The sequence below is a fragment of the Pleurodeles waltl genome, unplaced genomic scaffold, assembly GCF_031143425.1.
Source record: "Pleurodeles waltl isolate 20211129_DDA unplaced genomic scaffold, aPleWal1.hap1.20221129 scaffold_91, whole genome shotgun sequence".
Classification (NCBI taxonomy): Eukaryota; Metazoa; Chordata; class Amphibia; order Caudata; family Salamandridae; genus Pleurodeles; species Pleurodeles waltl.
Genome location: NW_027150403.1, coordinates 1,300,864 through 1,316,810, shown reverse-complemented (window position 1 = coordinate 1,316,810; position 15,947 = coordinate 1,300,864). Strand labels below are relative to the sequence as shown.

The following is a 15,947-nucleotide window of genomic DNA, read 5'->3' as shown; positions in this document are numbered from 1 at the left end:
GAAAAAAAAAACAGAACAAGAAACAATGCACATGCACGACCACCGAGGGATGCAGATAACTTTTTAGCGTCCTGCAATAGTAAAGCACGTTTTACACAGGTCACAAGTTTTTAAAGGTCATTTCTGTCTAAGTGTGCATTGAGAGAGACTGAGGTTTTAGGGAGCAAACACAAAAGCTGCTGCTGCCAAGTGTTTCTGCCCGGTCTCGAACCGAGGACCTTTCGCGTGTGAGGCGAACGTGATAACCACTACACTACAGAAACAAGCTTGCTGGTTTGACTGAAGGAGCACAGTTCCCCTCATATGTTTGCACGATTTCCTCTATACTTTATCAGCAGTTGCTCGGAATGCGAGGGGTAAGTGTGAAAATTGCAGCGGTGTCAGCCAGCATGCATACACTCAGACGTCCTGAAAAATCCCACAGCTGCGGGCAGAGACAGACAAATATCTGATGCCTAAATGCCAGGAAGGAGAGCCTGTGAAATCATCACACAGGGCGCACTGAGAGCAAGCAGGAAGGAAGCCAAGGCATTGTAATCCATTTTTCGCCTGAGGCAAAAAATATGTTTTGCGCAACAATGCTTCGAGTGGAATGAGAAATGTTGAGGGGTTGTGTATTTTGAGCAGGATTTGATTGTTTTCCGCTAAAATGGGCTCGTCCGGGATTTGAACCCTGGACCTCTCGCACCCTAAGCGAGAATCATACCCCAAGACCAACGAGCCTGGGCACAGAAACGCAACGGCTCCGACCCTGCTCGGAGGGTTGGTGACAGAGAGTGGGAGACTACATCCCAAAGCAAGAAACTGCACATGGTGCTCTCTTCTGCAGTACGACTAGAGTCATTTGCATGGTCTTCATCGAACATGACATAAAAAGCCTCTATCCTTTAGACATTTTGGCCCAGATTTACAAGAAAATGACTAAGCGCGACGCTGTGCCAAATTTGCAAGCCCCACGCGCCGTCATTTTCAAAATGCAGGGAAGCGCCGTATTTAGTAGAATACAGCGCACCCCTGTGCTTCCCCCTGCGCCAGCTCTAAATTAGCTGCTGAGCGCCAACGCAGCTGTTCTTGCACCATGGTACAAGGATGACTGCGTTGAGGGGGAAATTGTTTTTGTGCAGGAAGGGACACCTTCCTGCCCAAAAAAAAAATCTTCAATGGTGATTTGCTCTTACTTCTATGTGTGCTGCAGAATGCATCACACATAGAAAGAGCAAAAACAAGGAGAAATGAAAACATTTCTCCTCAGTGTGCCACTCTAACGACACCCCTGGGATGGCGTTGGATTTTAGCGCTGACGCAGATTTACGCCAACTCCTAAATCTGGAGCAGCATCAAAATGCTATGGTGTTGCTGTGGCACACTCCCAACAACACCCATTGCACGCCCCTTCCAGGGAACGCGCTGCGTGCTAAGGGGCCGTATTTACAAGGTGGTGTTAAGCCACAAAAAGTGGCTGAACGCCATCTTGTAAATACCGCGCAGTGCATAGTGCCACCGGGGCGTCACTAAAAGTGATGCTCCGGTGGCGATAGGGCCTTGTAAGTCTGGCACTTTATTTGCTCAAGGTGTGTGTTCTTGGTGAGGGCAGGAAAGCTATTTTCGCTCTCGTACCTTCCTTCCTTGGCTGGTTTGAATGCTGTAGGCTCAGGCTTCATTGCAAAGGTCAAACAGTGAGCAACTGACTGCCGTAAGCTGGCGCAACTCCTCTTGGTGAGCTGTGACAGATGCCCCAGGAGCGTAGTACCTCACGATGGTGAGGGATAGACACAGTCTCTTTTATCTCAGCTTGCCTGTCAGGTGAGGCAGGAAATGCAAATACTGTGAAAAAGCCCAGCGACTCGAACCAGGGACCTTTCGCATGTGAGGTGCACATGATAACCACTACACTAGACAAACAGACACACTTGCCGGCTTGCTTCATGTGGCTATGCATTGTACTGGAACCACCACTATGGAAACAGACACACCTGCTTGCTTTATGTGGCTATGCATTGGACTGGGATGCAAGGATGAGGGCCAATGTTCATGACGCTCAAAGCTGAGCCTTCCGGAACACGATCTCTTCCCTTGGAAGAAAGGAACTGGGATCACTTTCATTCCAAGAGGTGATTTCAGAACTGGACCCGAAATTACCATGGAGAAGCACTGTGAATTTAATGTTCCTACGAGCACTGCTGCTCCAGCACAGAAAAGCAGTTGCAAAGAAATCTCGCATACCTTCATGATGCTGAACCGTCTCGACGCCAGTATAAAGCATGTATTGCATTGCAACATGACATCTTACAAGAGTGAAAAGCATAAATACTCCTGTTTAAAACACAGACTGAACCTATAAACGTAGGGGTTTGTCTGGGATTTGAACCGAGGTCCTCTCACACCCGAAGCGAGAATCATACCCCTATACCAACTAGACTGCCGCTGCATAGTCATTTGAAACATCTTCTGAAGCGTCTTTCCGAAAAGCAGGGCCATTTGGAGGCTCTCTCTCTCTAAGCGTGCCATAGCAATTGATGTTTTCTGTCAAGGATTTTTTGTTTGTCTCTAGCAAGGCAAGAGGTAGTCAAAATGCCCTGTGCCAGTGAGCTGAACTAGGGCACTAATGTGAAAAGCAGACCCTTTCTGGTAGTTGTAACCCGCTGCAAGTCATGGACCCTTGCACCTTAGACTTCCCAACCAGAAGCACTGAAGGGCCTGCTAGCTCTTGAGCCAGAGGAGCATGCCTCTTGGATTCAAGCACACTTGCTCGATCAGCGCTCGATCAGGCGAGATTTATATTAGTGGCTCATAGGCCTGAAACACTCACCTGGGAGACGCAGGGTGGCTGATTTCCCGGAATGGCCCTTGATGGGGAAATCACCTCCTTTCCCCCGCCTCATTTCAGAATTGTGTGCTAGTCGCAAGACAGTGTTCAGGGGTTCATGGGTACTGCCTACTCCCAGCTGCCTCTCTGTCTTCTTCATGTAAATTGCAAGTCACGAGGATGCACCATTGCCAATATGCTCCGCCCACCTAACCAAGAAACCTAGTTTGAGCTTGTCTGCCTGTGTTGTTGCAGGGGCAGTGTCTTCTTTGCCCAAAAGGTGGCAGGAGAGCCTCACTTCAAACGATAGAATCAACTGCTTAAGTAGAAACCAGCATGGTAGTTACTGTCATAAAGTGCAGCTCTAACAGAAGGTGTGTCTGAGACGCCCCTTCCAGTAATACACAGAATTTTGATTGAGGGCCCAGCCGATGGGTTGGTGGATTTCTCCTCACATGCCACAGCAGCTTCCAAAGATAGTGGTGTGAGGAGCTGGCTCTGCAAGCAGAGCAAGATTTAAGGGAAGAAAATACACCTGTCAGAAGTGGGATTTGAACCCACGCCTCCATGAAGAGACCAGAAGGCTCAGCTTCACTGAAGATCAAGCTCTCTTGAGTCTGGCGCCTTAGACCACTCGGCCATCCTGACAGCCAAAACAGTGTGCAGGTCAGACTCTTCAGTCTGCACTTGTTGATTTTGCCGCTTGCAATGTTCCTATCAAAGTCACAGCTTTAAAGGCCCCACAATATAACATGGCCAAGAAAAAAAAAAAAAAACAGAACAAGAAACAATGCACATGCACGACCACCGAGGGATGCAGATAACTTTTTAGCGTCCTGCAATAGTAAAGCACGTTTTACACAGGTCACAAGTTTTTAAAGGTCATTTCTGTCTAAGTGTGCATTGAGAGAGACTGAGGTTTTAGGGAGCAAACACAAAAGCTGCTGCTGCCAAGTGTTTCTGCCCGGTCTCGAACCAGGGACCTTTCGCGTGTGAGGCGAACGTGATAACCACTACACTACAGAAACAAGCTTGCTGGTTTGACTGAAGGAGCACAGTTCCCCTCATATGTTTGCACGATTTCCTCTATACTTTATCAGCAGATGCTCGGAATGCGAGGGGTAAGTGTGAAAATTGCAGCGGTGTCAGCCAGCATGCATACACTCAGACGTCCTGAAAAATCCCACAGCTGCGGGCAGAGACAGACAAATATCTGATGCCTAAATGCCAGGAAGGAGAGCCTGTGAAATCATCACACAGGGCGCACTGAGAGCAAGCAGGAAGGAAGCCAAGGCATTGTAATCCATTTTTCGCCTGAGGCAAAAAATATGTTTTGCGCAACAATGCTTCGAGTGGAATGAGAAATGTTGAGGGGTTGTGTATTTTGAGCAGGATTTGATTGTTTTCCGCTAAAATGGGCTCGTCCGGGATTTGAACCCGGGACCTCTCGCACCCTAAGCGAGAATCATACCCCTAGACCAACGACCCTGGGCACAGAAACGCAACGGCTCCGACCCTGCTCGGAGGGTTGGTGACAGAGAGTGGGAGACTACACCCCAAAGCAAGAAACTGCACATGGTGCTCTCTTCTGCAGTACGACTAGAGTCATTTGCATGTTCTTCATCGAACATGACATAAAAAGCCTCTATCCTTTAGACATTTTGGCCCAGATTTACAAGAAAATGACTAAGCGCGACGCTGTGCCAAATTTGCAAGCCCCACGCGCCGTCATTTTCAAAATGCAGGGAAGCGCCGTATTTAGTAGAATACAGTGCACCCCTGTGCTTCCGCCTGCGCCAGCTCTAAATTAGCTGCTGAGCGCCAACGCAGCCGTTCTTGCACCATGGTACAAGGATGACTGCGTTGAGGGGGAAATTGTTTTTGTGCAGGAAGGGACACCTTCCTGCCCAAAAAAAAAATTTTCAATGGTGATTTGCTCTTACTTCTATGTGTGCTGCAGAATGCATCACACATAGAAAGAGCAAAAACAAGGAGAAATGAAAACATTTCTCCTCAGTGTGCCACTCTAACGACACCCCTGGGATGGCGTTGGATTTTGGCGCTGACGCAGATTTACGCCAACTCCTAAATCTGGAGCAGCATCAAAATGCTATGGTGTTGCTGTGGCACACTCCCAACAACACCCATTGCACGCCCCTTCCAGGGAACGCGCTGCGTGCTAAGGGGCCGTATTTACAAGGTGGTGTTAAGCCACAAAAAGTGGCTGAACGCCATCTTGTAAATACCACGCAGTGCATAGTGCCACCGGGGCGTCACTAAAAGTGATGCTCCGGTGGCGATAGGGCCTTGTAAGTCTGGCACTTTATTTGCTCAAGGTGTGTGTTCTTGGTGAGGGCAGGAAAGCTATTTTCGCTCTCGTATCTTCCTTCCTTGGCTGGTTTGAATGCTGTAGGCTCAGGCTTCATTGCAAAGGTCAAACAGTGAGCAACTGACTGCCGTAAGCTGGCGCAACTCCTCTTGGTGAACTGTGACAGATGCCCCAGGAGCGTAGTACCTCACGATGGTGAGGGATAGACACAGTCTCTTTTATCTCAGCTTGCCTGTCAGGTGAGGCAGGAAACGCAAATACTGTGAAAAAGACCAGCGACTCGAACCAGGGACCTTTCGCATGTGAGGTGCGCATGATAACCACTACACTACACAAACAGACACACTTGCCGGCTTGCTTCATGTGGCTATGCATTGTACTGGAACCACCACACTATGGAAACAGACACACCTGCTTGCTTTATGTGGCTATGCATTGGACTGGGATGCAAGGATGAGGGCCAATGTTCATGACGCTCAAAGCTGAGCCTTCCGGAACACGATCTCTTCCCTTGGAAGAAAGGAACTGGGATCACTTTCATTCCAAGAGGTGATTTCAGAACTGGACCCGAAATTACCATGGAGAAGCACTGTGCATTTAATGTTCCTACGAGCACTGCTGCTCCAGCACAGAAAAGCAGTTGCAAAGAAATCTTGCATACCTTCATGATGCTGAACCGTCTCGACGCCAGTATAAAGCATGTATTGCATTGCAACATGACATCTTACAAGAGTGAAAAGCAGAAATACTCCTGTTTAAAACACAGACTGAACCTATAAAGGTAGGGGTTTGTCTGGGATTTGAACCGAGGTCCTCTCACACCCGAAGCGAGAATCATACCCCTATACCAACTAGACTGCCGCTGCACAGTCATTTGAAACATCTTCTGAAGCGTCTTTCCGAAAAGCAGGACCATTTGGAGGCTCTCTCTCTCTAAGCGTGCCATAGCAATTGATGTTTTCTGTCAAGGATTTTTTGTTTGTCTCTAGCAAGGCAAGAGGTAGTCAAAATGCCCTGTGCCAGTGAGCTGAACTAGGGGACTGATGTGAAAAGCAGACCCTTTCTGGTAGTTGTAACCCGCTGCTAGTCATGGACCCTTGCACCTTAGATTTCCCAACCAGAAGCACTGAAGGGCCTGCTAGCTCTTGAGCCAGAGGAGCATGCCTCTTGGATTCAAGCACACTTGCTCGGTCAGCGCTCGATCAGGCTCGATCAGGCGAGATTTATATTAGTGGCTCATAGGCCTGAAACACTCACCTGGGAGACGCAGGGTGGCTGATTTCCCGGAATAGCCCTTGATGGGGAAATCACCTCCTTTCCCCCGCCTCATTTCAGAATTGTGTGCTAGTCGCAAGACAGTGTTCAGGGGTTCATGGGTACTGCCTACTCCCAGCTGCCTCTCTGTCTTCTTCATGTAAATTGCAAGTCACGAGGAGGCACCATTGCCAATATGCTCCGCCCACCTAACCAAGAAACCTAGTTTGAGCTTGTCTGCCTGTGTTGTTGCAGGGGCAGAGTCTTCTTTGCCCAAAAGGTGGCAGGAGAGCCTCACTTCAAACGATAGAATCAACTGCTTAAGTAGAAACCAGCATGGTAGTTACTGTCATAAAGTGCAGCTCTAACAGAAGGTGTGCCTGAGACGCCCCTTCCAGTAATACACAGAATTTTGATTGAGGGCCCAGCCGATGGGTTGGTGGATTTCTCCTCACATGCCACAGCAGCTTCCAAAGATAGTGGTGTGAGGAGCTGGCTCTGCAAGCAGAGCAAGATTTAAGGGAAGAAAATACACCTGTCAGAAGTGGGATTTGAACCCACGCCTCCATGAAGAGACCAGAAGGCTCAGCTTCACTGAAGATCAAGCTCTCTTGAGTCTGGCGCCTTAGACCACTCGGCCATCCTGACAGCCAAAACAGTGTGCAGGTCGGACTCTTCAGTCTGCACTTGTTGATTTTGCCGCTTGCAATGTTCCTATCAAAGTCACAGCTTTAAAGGCCCCACAATATAACATGGCCAAGAAAAAAAAAAAACAGAACAAGAAACAATGCACATGCACGACCACCGAGGGATGCAGATAACTTTTTAGCGTCCTGCAATAGTAAAGCACGTTTTACACAGGTCACATGTTTTTAAAGGTCATTTCTGTCTAAGTGTGCATTGAGAGAGACTGAGGTTTTAGGGAGCAAACACAAAAGCTGCTGCTGCCAAGTGTTTCTGCCCGGTCTCGAACCGGGGACCTTTCGCGTGTGAGGCAAACGTGATAACCACTACACTACAGAAACAAGCTTGCTGGTTTGACTGAAGGAGCACAGTTCCCCTCATATGTTTGCACGATTTCCTCTATACTTTATCAGCAGTTGCTCGGAATGCGAGGGGTAAGTGTGAAAATTGCAGCGGTGTCAGCCAGCATGCATACACTCAGACGTCCTGAAAAATCCCACAGCTGCGGGCAGAGACAGACAAATATCTGATGCCTAAATGCCAGGAAGGAGAGCCTGTGAAATCATCACACAGGGCGCACTGAGAGCAAGCAGGAAGGAAGCCAAGGCATTGTAATCCATTTTTCGCCTGAGGCAAAAAATATGTTTTGCGCAACAATGCTTCGAGTGGAATGAGAAATGTTGAGGGGTTGTGTATTTTGAGCAGGATTTGATTGTTTTCCGCTAAAATGGGCTCGTCCGGGATTTGAACCTGGGACCTCTCGCACCCTAAGGGAGAATCATACCCCTAGACCAACGAGCCTGGGCACAGAAATGCAACGGCTCCGACCCTGCTCGGAGGGTTGGTGACAGAGAGTGGGAGACTACATCCCAAAGCAAGAAACTGCACATGGTGCTCTCTTCTGCAGTACGACTATAGTCATTTGCATGGTCTTCATCGAACATGACATAAAAAGCCTCTATCCTTTAGACATTTTGGCCCAGATTTACAAGAAAATGACTAAGCGCGACGCTGTGCCAAATTTGCAAGCCCCACGCGCCGTCATTTTCAAAATGCAGGGAAGCGCCGTATTTAGTAGAATACAGCGCACCCCTGTGCTTCCCCCTGCGCCAGCTCTAAATTAGCTGCTGAGCGCCAACGCAGCCGTTCTTGCACCATGGTACAAGGATGACTGCGTTGAGGGGGAAATTGTTTTTGTGCAGGAAGGGACACCTTCCTGCCCAAAAAAAAAATCTTCAATGGTGATTTGCTTTTACTTCTATGTGTGCTGCAGAATGCATCACACATAGAAAGAGCAAAAACAAGGAGAAATGAAAACATTTCTCCTCAGTGCGCCACTCTAACGACACCCCTGGGATGGCGTTGGATTTTGGTGCTGACGCAGATTTACGCCAACTCCTAAATCTGGAGCAGCATCAAAATGCTATGGTGTTGCTGTGGCACACTCCCAACAACACCCATTGCACGCCCCTTCCAGGGAACGCGCTGCGTGCTAAGGGGCTGTATTTACAAGGTGGTGTTAAGCCACAAAAAGTGGCTGAACGCCATCTTGTAAATACCGCGCAGTGCATAGTGCCACCGGGGCGTCACTAAAAGTGATGCTCCGGTGGCGATAGGGCCTTGTAAGTCTGGCACTTTATTTGCTCAAGGTGTGTGTTCTTGGTGAGGGCAGGAAAGCTATTTTCGCTCTCGTACCTTCCTTCCTTGGCTGGCTTGAATGCTGTAGGCTCAGGCTTCATTGCAAAGGTCAAACAGTGAGCAACTGACTGCCGTAAGCTGGCGCAACTCCTCTTGGTGAGCTGTGACAGATGCCCCAGGAGCGTAGTACCTCACGATGGTGAGGGATAGACACAGTCTCTTTTATCTCAGCTTGCCTGTCAGGTGAGGCAGGAAATGCAAATACTGTGAAAAAGCCCAGCGACTCGAACCAGGGACCTTTCGCATGTGAGGTGCGCATGATAACCACTACACTACACAAACAGACACACTTGCCGGCTTGCTTCATGTGGCTATGCATTGTACTGGAACCACCACACTATGGAAACAGACACACCTGCTTGCTTTATGTGGCTATGCATTGGACTGGGATGCAAGGATGAGGGCCAATGTTCATGACGCTCAAAGCTGAGCCTTCCGGAACACGATCTCTTCCCTTGGAAGAAAGGAACTGGGATCACTTTCATTCCAAGAGGTGATTTCAGAACTGGACCCGAAATTACCATGGAGAAGCACTGTGCATTTAATGTTCCTACAAGCACTGCTGCTCCAGCACAGAAAAGCAGTTGCAAAGAAATCTCGCATACCTTCATGATGCTGAACCGTCTCGACGCCAGTATAAAGCATGTATTGCATTGCAACATGACATCTTACAAGAGTGAAAAGCAGAAATACTCCTGTTTAAAACACAGACTGAACCTATAAAGGTAGGGGTTTGTCTGGGATTTGAACCGAGGTTCTCTCACACCCGAAGCGAGAATCATACCCCTATACCAACTAGACTGCCGCTGCATAGTCATTTGAAACATCTTCTGAAGCGTCTTTCCGAAAAGCAGGGCCATTTGGAGGCTCTCTCTCTCTCTAAGCGTGCCATAGCAATTGATGTTTTCTGTCAAGGATTTTTTGTTTGTCTCTAGCAAGGCAAGAGGTAGTCAAAATGCCCTGTGCCAGTGAGCTGAACTAGGGCACTGATGTGAAAAGCAGACCCTTTCTGGTAGTTGTAACCCGCTGCAAGTCATGGACCCTTGCACCTTAGACTTCCCAACCAGAAGCACTGAAGGGGCTGCTAGCTCTTGAGCCAGAGGAGCATGCCTCTTGGATTCAAGCACACTTGCTCGATCAGCGCTCGATCAGGCTTGATCAGGCGAGATTTATATTAGTGGCTCATAGGCCTGAAACACTCACCTGGGAGACGCAGGGTGGCTGATTTCCCGGAATGGCCCTTGATGGGGAAATCACCTCCTTTCCCCCGCCTCATTTCAGAATTGTGTGCTAGTCGCAAGACAGTGTTCAGGGGTTCATGGGTACTGCCTACTCCCAGCTGCCTCTCTGTCTTCTTCATGTAAATTGCAAGTCACGAGGAGGCACCATTGCCAATATGCTCCGCCCACCTAACCAAGAAACCTAGTTTGAGCTTGTCTGCCTATGTTGTTGCTGGGGCAGTGTCTTCTTTGCCCAAAAGGTGGCAGGAGAGCCTCACTTCAAACGATAGAATCAACTGCTTAAGTAGAAACCAGCATGGTAGTTACTGTCATAAAGTGCAGCTCTAACAGAAGGTGTGCCTGAGACGCCCCTTCCAGTAATACACAGAATTTTGATTGAGGGCCCAGCCGATGGGTTGGTGGATTTCTCCTCACATGCCACAGCAGCTTCCAAAGATAGTGGTGTGAGGAGCTGGCTCTGCAAGCAGAGCAAGATTTAAGGGAAGAAAATACACCTGTCAGAAGTGGGATTTGAACCCACGCCTCCATGAAGAGACCAGAAGGCTCAGCTTCACTGAAGATCAAGCTCTCTTGAGTCTGGCGCCTTAGACCACTCGGCCATCCTGACAGCCAAAACAGTGTGCAGGTCGGACTCTTCAGTCTGCACTTGTTGATTTTGCCGCTTGCAATGTTCCTATCAAAGTCACAGCTTTAAAGGCCCCACAATATAACATGGCCAAGAAAAAAAAAAAACAGAACAAGAAACAATGCACATGCACGACCACCGAGGGATGCAGATAACTTTTTAGCGTCCTGCAATAGTAAAGCACGTTTTACACAGGTCACAAGTTTTTAAAGGTCATTTCTGTCTAAGTGTGCATTGAGAGAGACTGAGGTTTTAGGGAGCAAACACAAAAGCTGCTCCTGCCAAGTGTTTCTGCCCGGTCTCGAACCGGGGACCTTTCGCGTGTGAGGCAAACGTGATAACCACTACACTACAGAAACAAGCTTGCTGGTTTGACTGAAGGAGCACAGTTCCCCTCATATGTTTGCCCGATTTCCTCTATACTTTATCAGCAGTTGCTCGGAATGCGAGGGGTAAGTGTGAAAATTGCAGCGGTGTCAGCCAGCATGCATACACTCAGACGTCCTGAAAAATCCCACAGCTGCGGGCAGAGACAGACAAATATCTGATGCCTAAATGCCAGGAAGGAGAGCCTGTGAAATCATCACACAGGGCGCACTGAGAGCAAGCAGGAAGGAAGCCAAGGCATTGTAATCCATTTTTCGCATGAGGCACAAAATATGTTTTGCGCAACAATGCTTCGAGTGGAATGAGAAATGTTGAGGGGTTGTGTATTTTGAGCAGGATTTGATTGTTTTCCGCTAAAATGGGCTCGTCCGGGATTTGAACCTGGGACCTCTCGCACCCTAAGCGAGAATCATACCCCTAGACCAACGAGCCTGGGCACAGAAATGCAACGGCTCCGACCCTGCTCGGAGGGTTGGTGACAGAGAGTGGGAGACTACATCCCAAAGCAAGAAACTGCACATGGTGCTCTCTTCTGCAGTACGACTAGAGTCATTTGCATGGTCTTCATCGAACATGACATAAAAAGCCTCTATCCTTTAGACATTTTGGCCCAGATTTACAAGAAAATGACTAAGCGCGACGCTGTGCCAAATTTGCAAGCCCCACGCGCCGTCATTTTCAAAATGCAGGGAAGCGCCGTATTTAGTAGAATACAGCGCACCCCTGTGCTTCCCCCTGCGCCAGCTCTAAATTAGCTGCTGAGCGCCAACGCAGCCGTTCTTGCACCATGGTACAAGGATGACTGCGTTGAGGGGGAAATTGTTTTTGTGCAGGAAGGGACACCTTCCTGCCCAAAAAAAAAATCTTCAATGGTGATTTGCTCATACTTCTATGTGTGCTGCAGAATGCATCACACATAGAAAGAGCAAAAACAAGGAGAAATGAAAACATTTCTCCTCAGTGCGCCACTCTAACGACACCCCTGGGATGGCGTTGGATTTTGGTGCTGACGCAGATTTACGCCAACTCCTAAATCTGGAGCAGCATCAAAATGCTATGGTGTTGCTGTGGCACACTCCCAACAACACCCATTGCACGCCCCTTCCAGGGAACGCGCTGCGTGCTAAGGGGCCGTATTTACAAGGTGGTGTTAAGCCACAAAAAGTGGCTGAACGCCATCTTGTAAATACCGCGCAGTGCATAGTGCCACCGGGGCGTCACTAAAAGTGATGCTCCGGTGGCGATAGGGCCTTGTAAGTCTGGCACTTTATTTGCTCAAGGTGTGTGTTCTTGGTGAGGGCAGGAAAGCTATTTTCGCTCTCGTACCTTCCTTCCTTGGCTGGCTTGAATGCTGTAGGCTCAGGCTTCATTGCAAAGGTCAAACAGTGAGCAACTGACTGCCGTAAGCTGGCGCAACTCCTCTTGGTGAGCTGTGACAGATGCCCCAGGAGCGTAGTACCTCACGATGGTGAGGGATAGATACAGACTCTTTTATCTCAGCTTGCCTGTCAGGTGAGGCAGGAAATGCAAATACTGTGAAAAAGCCCAGCGACTCGAACCAGGGACCTTTCGCATGTGAGGTGCGCATGATAACCACTACACTACACAAACAGACACACTTGCCGGCTTGCTTCATGTGGCTATGCATTGTACTGGAACCACCACACTATGGAAACAGACACTCCTGCTTGCTTTATGTGGCTATGCATTGGACTGGGATGCAAGGATGAGGGCCAATGTTCATGACGCTCAAAGCTGAGCCTTCCGGAACACGATCTCTTCCCTTGGAAGAAAGGAACTGGGATCACTTTCATTCCAAGAGGTGATTTCAGAACTGGACCCGAAATTACCATGGAGAAGCACTGTGCATTTAATGTTCCTACGAGCACTGCTGCTCCAGCACAGAAAAGCAGTTGCAAAGAAATCTCGCATACCTTCATGATGCTGAACCGTCTCGACGCCAGTATAAAGCATGTATTGCATTGCAACATGACATCTTACAAGAGTGAAAAGCATAAATACTCCTGTTTAAAACACAGACTGAACCTATAAAGGTAGGGGTTTATCTGGGATTTGAACCGAGGTCCTCTCACACCCAAAGCGAGAATCATACCCCTATACCAACTAGACTGCCGCTGCATAGTCATTTGAAACATCTTCTGAAGCGTCTTTCCGAAAAGCAGAGCCATTTGGAGGCTCTCTCTCTCTAAGCGTGCCATAGCAATTGATGTTTTCTGTCAAGGATTTTTTGTTTGTCTCTAGCAAGGCAAGAGGTAGTCAAAATGCCCTGTGCCAGTGAGCTGAACTAGGGCACTGATGTGAAAAGCAGACCCTTTCTGGTAGTTGTAACCCGCTGCAAGTCATGGACTCTTGCACCTTAGACTTCCCAACCAGAAGCACTGAAGGGCCTGCTAGCTCTTGAACCAGAGGAGCATGCCTCTTGGATTCAAGCACACTTGCTCGATCAGCGCTCGATCAGGCGAGATTTATATTAGTGGCTCATAGGCTTGAAACACTCACCTGGGAGACGCAGGGTGGCTGATTTCCCGGAATGGCCCTTGATGGTGAAATCACCTCCTTTCCCCCGCCTCATTTCAGAATTGTGTGCTAGTCGCAAGACAGTGTTCAGGGGTTCATGGGTACTGCCTACTCCCAGCTGCCTCTCTGTCTTCTTCATGTAAATTGCAAGTCACGAGGAGGCACCATTGCCAATATGCTCCGCCCACCTAACCAAGAAACCTAGTTTGAGCTTGTCTGCCTGTGTTGTTGCAGGGGCAGTGTCTTCTTTGCCCAAAAGGTGGCAGGAGAGCCTCACTTCAAACGATAGAATCAACTGCTTAAGTAGAAACCAGCATGGTAGTTACTGTCATAAAGTGCAGCTCTAACAGAAGGTGTGCCTGAGACGCCCCTTCCTGTAATACACAGAATTTTGATTGAGGGTCCAGCCGATGGGTTGGTGGATTTCTCCTCACATGCCACAGCAGCTTCCAAAGATAGTGGTGTGAGGAGCTGGCTCTGCAAGCAGAGCAAGATTTAAGGGAAGAAAATACACCTGTCAGAAGTGGGATTTGAACCCACACCTCCATGAAGAGACCAGAAGGCTCAGCTTCACTGAAGATCAAGCTCTCTTGAGTCTGGGGCCTTAGACCACTCGGCCATCCTGACAGCCAAAACAGGGTGCAGGTCGGACTCTTCAGTCTGCACTTGTTGATTTTGCCGCTTGCAATGTTCCTATCAAAGTCACAGCTTTAAAGGCCCCACAATATAACATGGCCAAGAAAAAAAAAAAAAAACAGAACAAGAAACAATGCACATGCACGACCACCGAGGGATGCAGATAACTTTTTAGCGTCCTGCAATAGTAAAGCACGTTTTACACAGGTCACAAGTTTTTAAAGGTCATTTCTGTCTAAGTGTGCATTGAGAGAGACTGAGGTTTTAGGGAGCAAACACAAAAGCTGCTGCTGCCAAGTGTTTCTGCCCGGTCTCAAACCGGGGACCTTTCGCGTGTGAGGCGAACGTGATAACCACTACACTACAGAAACAAGCTTGCTGGTTTGACTGAAGGAGCACAGTTCCCCTCATATGTTTGCATGATTTCCTCTATACTTTACCAGCAGTTGCTCGGAATGCGAGGGGTAAGTGTGAAAATTGCAGCGGTGTCAGCCAGCATGCATACACTCAGACGTCCTGAAAAATCCCACAGCTGCGGGCAGAGACAGACAAATATCTGATGCCTAAATGCCAGGAAGGAGAGCCTGTGAAATCATCACACAGGGCGCACTGAGAGCAAGCAGGAAGGAAGCCAAGGCATTGTAATCCATTTTTCGCCTGAGGCAAAAAATATGTTTTGCGCAACAATGCTTCGAGTGGAATGAGAAATGTTGAGGGGTTGTGTATTTTGAGCAGGATTTGATTGTTTTCCGCTAAAATGGGCTCGTTCGGGATTTGAACCCGGAACCTCTCGCACCCTAAGCGAGAATCATACCCCTAGACCAACGAGCCTGGGCACAGAAATGCAACGGCTCCGACCCTGCTCGGAGGGTTGGTGACAGAGAGTGGGAGACTACATCCCAAAGCAAGAAACTGCACATGGTGCTCTCTTCTGCAGTACGACTAGAGTCATTTGCATGGTCTTCATCGAACATGACATAAAAAGCCTCTATCCTTTAGACATTTTGGCCCAGATTTACAAGAAAATGACTAAACGCGACGCTGTGCCAAATTTGCAAGCCCCAAGCGCCGTCATTTTCAAAATGCAGGGAAGCGCCGTATTTAGTAGAATACAGCGCACCCCTGTGCTTCCCCCTGCGCCAGCTCTAAATTAGCTGCTGAGCGCCAACTCAGCCGTTCTTGCACCATGGTACAAGGATGACTGCGTTGAGGGGGAAATTGTTTTTGTGCAGGAAGGGACAACTTCCTGCCCAAAAAAAAAATCTTCAATGGTGATTTGCTCTTACTTCTATGTGTGCTGCAGAATGCATCACACATAGAAAGAGCAAAAACAAGGAGAAATGAAAACATTTCTCCTCAGTGCGCCACTCTAACGACACCCCTGGGATGGCGTTGGATTTTGGCGCTGACGCAGATTTACGCCAACTCCTAAATCTGGAGCAGCATCAAAATGCTATGGTGTTGCTGTGGCACACTCCCAACAACACCCATTGCACGCCCCTTCCAGGGAACGCGCTGCGTGCTAAGGGGCCGTATTTACAAGGTGGTGTTAAGCCACAAAAAGTGGCTGAACGCCATCTTGTAAATACCGCGCAGTGCATAGTGCCACCGGGGCGTCACTAAAAGTGATGCTCCGGTGGCGATAGGGCCTTGTAAGTCTGGCACTTTATTTGCTCAAGGTGTGTGTTCTTGGTGAGGGCAGGAAATCTATTTTCGCTCTCGTACCTTCCTTCCTTGGCTGGCTTGAAT

General features: G+C 48.6%; 9 non-coding genes across 9 annotated transcripts; all 9 read right to left on the bottom strand.

Moving 5' to 3' along the window:
- Positions 1-190: 190 nt before the first annotated feature.
- On the bottom strand, positions 191-263 carry TRNAV-CAC (transfer RNA valine (anticodon CAC)). Its single transcript has one exon. It is a non-coding gene; the product is annotated as a tRNA-Val (tRNA).
- Positions 264-3,342: 3,079 nt separating this feature from the next.
- Positions 3,343-3,454, bottom strand: TRNAL-CAA (transfer RNA leucine (anticodon CAA)). Its single transcript has 2 exons — positions 3,417-3,454; positions 3,343-3,388 (listed from the first exon to the last, which is right to left on the bottom strand). It is a non-coding gene; the product is annotated as a tRNA-Leu (tRNA).
- A 307-nt stretch (positions 3,455-3,761) lies between these two features.
- On the bottom strand, positions 3,762-3,834 carry TRNAV-CAC (transfer RNA valine (anticodon CAC)). Its single transcript has one exon. It is a non-coding gene; the product is annotated as a tRNA-Val (tRNA).
- Positions 3,835-4,221: 387 nt separating this feature from the next.
- On the bottom strand, positions 4,222-4,294 carry TRNAP-AGG (transfer RNA proline (anticodon AGG)). Its single transcript has one exon. It is a non-coding gene; the product is annotated as a tRNA-Pro (tRNA).
- A 2,631-nt stretch (positions 4,295-6,925) lies between these two features.
- On the bottom strand, positions 6,926-7,037 carry TRNAL-CAA (transfer RNA leucine (anticodon CAA)). Its single transcript has 2 exons — positions 7,000-7,037; positions 6,926-6,971 (listed from the first exon to the last, which is right to left on the bottom strand). It is a non-coding gene; the product is annotated as a tRNA-Leu (tRNA).
- Positions 7,038-7,341: 304 nt separating this feature from the next.
- TRNAV-CAC (transfer RNA valine (anticodon CAC)) lies at positions 7,342-7,414 on the bottom strand. The gene has a single exon. It is a non-coding gene; the product is annotated as a tRNA-Val (tRNA).
- A 3,093-nt stretch (positions 7,415-10,507) lies between these two features.
- TRNAL-CAA (transfer RNA leucine (anticodon CAA)) lies at positions 10,508-10,619 on the bottom strand. The gene is made up of 2 exons: positions 10,582-10,619; positions 10,508-10,553 (listed from the first exon to the last, which is right to left on the bottom strand). It is a non-coding gene; the product is annotated as a tRNA-Leu (tRNA).
- A 304-nt stretch (positions 10,620-10,923) lies between these two features.
- On the bottom strand, positions 10,924-10,996 carry TRNAV-CAC (transfer RNA valine (anticodon CAC)). Its single transcript has one exon. It is a non-coding gene; the product is annotated as a tRNA-Val (tRNA).
- A 3,500-nt stretch (positions 10,997-14,496) lies between these two features.
- On the bottom strand, positions 14,497-14,569 carry TRNAV-CAC (transfer RNA valine (anticodon CAC)). The gene has a single exon. It is a non-coding gene; the product is annotated as a tRNA-Val (tRNA).
- Positions 14,570-15,947: the final 1,378 nt, after the last annotated feature.